We start from the raw sequence: 6,647 nt of genomic DNA on the forward strand, positions 1-6,647 counted from the left end.
TGAGGTAGCCAGTGAAAGCTTACGAATGAATGAGCGCCTCTTTCGTCTTGGTCTTCATACACAGCCACAGACTATAGTGTCTGTACTCTGACCCAACCCAGGCCCCCTACAGATACGTGACATTAGGTGAGAAAGGGTGACTCCCTCGGGACCAGAACTCTTCAACAAGCTCGGCCAATCGTCTTTGTTCCTAAAAGAGCAGGAGCGGATCATATAAGCCCAGGCCTAACTCTCTCCAGAGCTAAAGTTGGGAGAGAGCCAGCCACCAAGTGAACTGAATGTTACTGCCCTGGCAACAACGCTATGAGTAATTGCAGAGTTTGCGTCTGGCACATCTCTACCAGGTTCCGGTTTGGTTTTGGTGATTCAAATACAGCTAGAGTCGAGTACCCGTGTACTTTCAGTAGTCAACAGCTGCAGCCAGGATTGCTTTCAAGTTCATAGTGACATTGAAAGATGCTTCGGGGACTCACCTGGTGGTGCAGTGGTTAAGAATCCGCCTGCCAATGTGGGGGACACGGGTTCGATCCCTGGTCCGGGAAGATCCCACGTGCCCTGGAGCAACTAAGCCTGTGCACCACAGCTACTGAAGCTGGCGTGCCTAGAGCCCGTTAGCCACAACTACTGCAGCCCATGCGCCTAGAGCCCGTGCTCCGCAATGAGAAGCCACCGCGGTGAGAAGCACACACACTGCAACAAAGAGTAGCCCCCGCTCACCGCAACTAGAGAAAGCCCATGCACAGCAACGAAGACCCGACGCAGCCAAGAAAAAGATGCTCCGTAAGTTCCCACAATTCAGTGTGGGGCAGGCCTTTTAAAAAGCTAATATATGTTATGTTAAAGATGGAAACCGGACTTCCTTGGCGGTCCAGTGGTTAAGACTTCACGCTTCCAATGCAGGGGGTGCAGGTTCAAACCCTGGTGAGGGAACTAAGATCCTACGTGATGCGTGGTGCAGCCAAAAAAGATGAAAACCACCCATCCGGTGTGTGTTTAGGAAAAAAAGTTCCATTTAGGTTGGCTTTTTGCAGCAATCTGAGAAATGAGAAATGTGGGCACGTCACAGGAAAGTGTAAGCCGGTGGATGCTGTGTGCCATGCTCAACCTCGCTGGGATGGGTGAGCCAAGACCGGAGCTAATTAACTCCCACTTAATCTTAGGCTCAGCGCCTCTGTGACACATTCCTTGGTTCCACCAGCAAGTGTCCCTTTTCTGCGTTTCCAAAATACCCCACATTCCCTCTATCCCAGCAGGTGTCACACTATTCTAATTTTTGTACATGTCAGTGTCCCTCGATAAAACTCTGGGTTCTTTTAGGACAGGGGCTCTTTCTCCTAAATTCCTGATGCCAAAGCACCTCTGTGCTGTGAACATTAACCCCTAGGAAGCAGCAGACATTCCACGGGGCTTTCAACACTACTTTTTTATTTTTTATTTTTATTTTTTAAATTAGAGTATAGTTGATTTACAATGTTGTTAGTTTCTGCCATACAGCAAAGTGAATCGGCCATATATATACATATATGCACTCTCTTCTAGACTCCATTCCCATATAGGTCATCACAGAGCACCGAATAGAGTTCCCTGTGCTATGCAGTAGGTTCTCATTAGTTATCTTTTATATAGAGTAGTCAACACTACGTTTCTTCTTTCAAATGAATGAACTATGCTTTTGCCACTAGGTGACGCTCTTGTCCCACTCTTTTAAAGTTTGCTTCTCTTTCTGGTCAGTGTGAGGGAAGGAGCTGGTTTTCACACTCACAGGAAAACGGGGTGTCCCACGGCCTTCCGATTGGCCTTCAAAGCTGCACGTGATAGGAACTAAGACAAGGTGTGCATCCAAAATGAGATGCCACCCTGACCACAGAGCACTGACTCCCACCTGCTGAACTCCTCAATAACCAGCCAAGGAAGCCCAGTCTTCTTGGCCAGTGTTTATCTGGCCGGCTTACCTTGGCTGCAGGAGGAAACTGAATATCCTGTTTGGAATGAACAGAAAAGGGCTCCTGAGATGAGTCATCTGGGGTCGGGTTAGGAGGTAGACAAGATGGAAAGGGGCACAAGAGAGACCGGCCTTTCCCCTTTGGACACACACGCGGCCTGATTTATTACAACGATTGCATACTTTGGGAGGCCCCGAGCCCTACTTCCCGGTCTCCTTGCCCAGTGCAGATATTTGCTGCATCACCCCTAAATCCACTCGAAGCTTCCATGTCTGCACTTTCTGCCTGTGACTCCAATAGACATTTAGTCGTGGAATTGAGATTCATAAAAGCTTGCAAGGCTGATCCAAGACTTGACTGACAGCAGACGCTGCGTGTGTGTGTGCGCGCAGCAGATTGAGGGGGAAGAGTGTGGAAATTTCACCAGCAGCACAGGCTTCTTTCTGACAACATGGATTTCTGCGCAGACTAACTTTTCCTTGAACACTGGAAATACATTCAACCCAATATATTGTGCGCAGGCCAAAGGGGCAGTACGTTGAAACCTGCTATGGAAGCAAAGTGACTGTATAGTCAGGTTGTTGTCAAAATCAGGACACTTCTTAGGGGAAAGAAGAGTGTGATTTGTAATTACGCTGAGACAACCAGCGTGACACGGGACTGTCCTGGGCAAGTGGGGTGGGTGGCCACTCTGCATACCAGGTATCGCCAAGGCCCTACAGCCAGCTTTTCATCAGATTTCACTTGGATGAGTTTATTTTTTCCGATCTATTTTTCTTCCTCTTGACAGAAAAGAAGAAAACGCCTTTGGTTTCCTAGTGTGTGAAGTGCCTGCTTTGGGCCCTGCTAATTTCCCTCAGAATGTCACCAAGTCTGCCCTTGGCTGATGGAGACTTTGGTGTGAGGCATCACCGACAGCATGAAAAAGTGCTGATTTCTACTCTTTGTCAGTTTCTACTTTTCTCATGTCTGTTCTTGATTCATGCTCACATCTGTGCTGGGATTCTGTTCAGAATCCCAGGTAACTGAGGACAGTTGCAGAGAGATGTCTTCTTTTTGCCTTATGACTTTCATTCCCTCCAAGTGTCTGGCTAGAAGCCAAGTTTCCTGCCTTGTTCCTTCTTTGTTCTCATCTGTGGACACCTACTCTGCGTGATCATCTAGAGGAGTGGGGTTTTTTGGAGCACTGTGACATGGTGCGGTTCAAAGACCACCAACTGGATCATAGGACCTGCACTCAGAGCGCCTAGCACAGAGCCTGATGCATCGTAGGTGCTCGGTAAATGTGAGCCAACTCCCAATCAGACCATCCTCATCAATGCAGGGCCGGGGAGCAGTGGAGGGGCGGCCTCTGTGGCCTTCTCGACCAGCAACGTGTCAGAGGAGGAGTTCCTTGCCTGGGGCTCCCAAGTCAAGCCTCCAGTAATAGATGCTTGTACCATTCAGAGCAAGTGGTAGCTACAAACATTGGGGCTTCTCTAGATTAAGGGTCTTTTGGCTAAGCATCCTTCAGACCTAAGCATGATTCCTTTGAGTCCCTGGAATCTGAGTAGGAAGGAAAGGATCTTATTGCCCCAGATGTGAAGGAGTAAGGTTTTCCCCTAACTCAGAACTTGAAGGGAGAAGTAAGGAAATTGCGTAAAATGGTAGAAACACGCTGGACTTTGGAGCTGGATAACTGTGGGTTTGAACATTCACCCTTACCAGCACTTATTATCGTAGTCAAATCCACTTAAACACCTGGAGCCTTATTTGTAAACTAGGCATAATGGTAACTAGCTGCAGGGTTGCCATGACAACAAAATACTACACATCTTAAGCCCTGGCACAAAATAGGCTTTTATAAATGGAAACTACTATCACCTAGGATTATCTAAAAGAACAGTAACACTCAGGTAGGTGGGGAAAATAGCTCTATGACTGGGGGCCCCCAGAAAGAAGATCCTAAAATCATAAATCTTGAAAGAGAAAAAAAGCCCTAAGACTATACTTGTGACCTATCTCAACTGGGCAGTTTATATCAGAAATCCTCTTATCCTGGGGCAAGTCAGCTTATGTCAAATCTATGACTGGACTTGATCGATTGGTAGGGATTGCCTGAAGTGCAGTTGAGAAAGATTCTGATGCTGAGTCTGAACTCAGGGAAGCATGCCAGAAGTGATTGATTAATGATGCCTGTCCTGGGTGCAGGACTGGGGCGGCACATAATTAATTACCCTCTGTTCCTCACTGACCAATGCATAAGACTGCTCTTAACACAGGCAAGGGTCTGGACATCTAGAGCAGCGGTGAGGCTTTGGGTAGCTCAGGGGAAATAAATGCAAGGCAGTGATGCTCCGAAGGCTGATACAAAAGGAAAGGTGTGGAGGATCATGGGAAATCCTTGATAGTATGTTGGACAAATTTCAATGATTTCCTAATTCTAACCAGGAGCAGCCCAAAAGGGGTAGCCAGAAGAGCCTGAGAAATTACCTGCAAGAGTCAAGAGAAAATTACAAGTTTAGTGCCCATGATTATACGAGCTGGCATCACGCAACAATGCACGGCCCTCCTCTCTGTGGTAGGGTCCGCAGGGGGCCACGAATGAGTCACAGTGGGCCAGGCAGGTAGACAGTTGCTAGAGGGTCCCTATGTGGCTTGCCTGAAAGGGAATCAGCTACTAGGCTCCTGTTGACTGTCTCCTTGAAGCCAGATCTTCCCGTGTTTAAAGAGAAGCTGGTTTGTGTGTGAAATGACCATATTTTAAAAATTTGGATCAAATTAAAAAGACACACACATGCTATACAGGCCAAACAAAAGCCATCTGCAGGACGAATGAAATCAGCCAGTGTTTGACCTCCGGGGTCCAGGCTAAATCCAAAATCATGAGCTTTGTACTCTAGGCTCGGAATGACTAGACAATGACCTACCTTTCCAGCGGTCCTTCCTGCTCATGTCCTCAGCTAGCCAAGAGTAGTTCTGGTTCCCAGGACACCTGAGGCACCTCCCTGCCCCTGCATCTTTGCTCTGCTGGCTCTGGAATTCCTGTTCTCCCAGCTCCTCCAGCTCCACCTTGAAAGTTCTACTCCTCTTTCTGGAAGTCTTCCCTGATTTGCCCCCAGCCAATGAATAATTAGATAATTACAAACAATCTACTCCTGTTGGACACTCTCAAAGTGTTATATTTCATCTCTTTGTTTTAATTTCTCTTATTCTGACATGCCCTACCCATCAGAAGGCTTAGGAGAAAAGGTTTTTTTAAAAATTAATTAATTAATTTATTAATTTATTTATTTTTGGCTGCATTTGGGTCTTTGTTGCTGTGTGCAGGCTTTCTCTAGTTGCGGTGAGCGGGGCCTACTCTTCGTTGCCGTGTGCGGGCTTCTCATCACAGTGGCTTCTCTTACTGCGGAGCACGGGCTCTAGGTGCGTGGGCTTCAGTAGCTGTGGCATGTGGACTCAGTAGTTGTGGCTCGCAGGCCCTAGAGCGCAGGCTCGGTAGTTGTGGCACACGGGCTTAGTTGCACCGCGGCATGTGGGATCTTCCCAGACCAGGGCTCAAACCCGTGTCCCCTGCATTGGCAGGCAGATTCATAACCCCTGTGCCACCAGGGAAGCCCCAGGAGAAAAGTTTTGATATTTAATTATAGTAAGTCCCCTACATACGAACCTTTAAGTTGAGAAATTTCAAAGATGTGAACCTGCGTTAGCATGTCCAGTCACTTAAGTTAGTTCACGTGTCTGGCGTACATTGTCACGTGCATGCATCCTCTACAAGTGGGTGTGCTTTTGTGTACTTTACTGTACAGTACTGTAGAGCGTACAGTCGTACAGTATCCTTATTTCAAGCCCAGGATGTCTGGAAGCAAGCGCAAAAGCAGCAGTGATGTAGCCGGTACTGCTAAGAAGTGCCAGCTGTTGTACTGTACTACTGTACTTTTCAAGGTACTGCACTATAAGATTAAAAATGTTTTCTTTATTTTTTGTGTTTTTTATGTATTATTTGTGTGAAAAGTATTATAAACCTATTACAGTACAGTACTATATAGCCAATTGTGTTAGTTGGGTACCTAGGCTAACTTTGTTGGACTTAACGAACAAATTGGACTTACGAACGCTCTCTCAGATGGAACCCATTTGTATGTAGGGGACTTACTGTATAAGGAACTTGTGTGCAGAGACTGCGTGCAAAGCCCCGTCTCCAGCTCACCCCGCTACCACCACCGCCATTAAGCCCCAAGATCTGCCTTGTAGGTGCCAGATGAATATCAAGGCTTCTTTTTTTTTTTTTTTTAATTTATTTATTTTATTTTTGGCTGCGTTGTGTCTTTGTTGCTGCGGACAGGCTTTCTCTAGTTGCAGCGAGCCGGGGCTACTCTTTGTTGCTGTGCGCGGGCTTCTTCTCATTACGGTGGCTTCTCTGGTTGCAGAGCACGGGCTCTAGGCGCGCGGGCTTCAGTAGTTGTGGCGCGCGGGCTCTAGAGCGCAGGCTCAGTAGTTGTGGCATACGGGTTTAGTTGCTCTGCGGCATGTGGGATCTTCCCGGACCAGGGCTCGAACCCCTGTCCCCTGCATTGGCAGGTGGATTCTTAACAGCTGCCCCACCAGGGAAGCCCGTCAAGGCTTCTTGAGAGCTTTGACTTTAAGGGACTAAGCTGAGTTTATCCCAGCCAGGCTGAACTCAAACCTGGAAGGCCGTAGCTGGTTGGCTCACTGGGCAAAACT

Source organism: Balaenoptera borealis (genome assembly GCF_965194805.1).
Source record: "Balaenoptera borealis genome assembly, chromosome: 12".
Classification (NCBI taxonomy): Eukaryota; Metazoa; Chordata; class Mammalia; order Artiodactyla; family Balaenopteridae; genus Balaenoptera; species Balaenoptera borealis.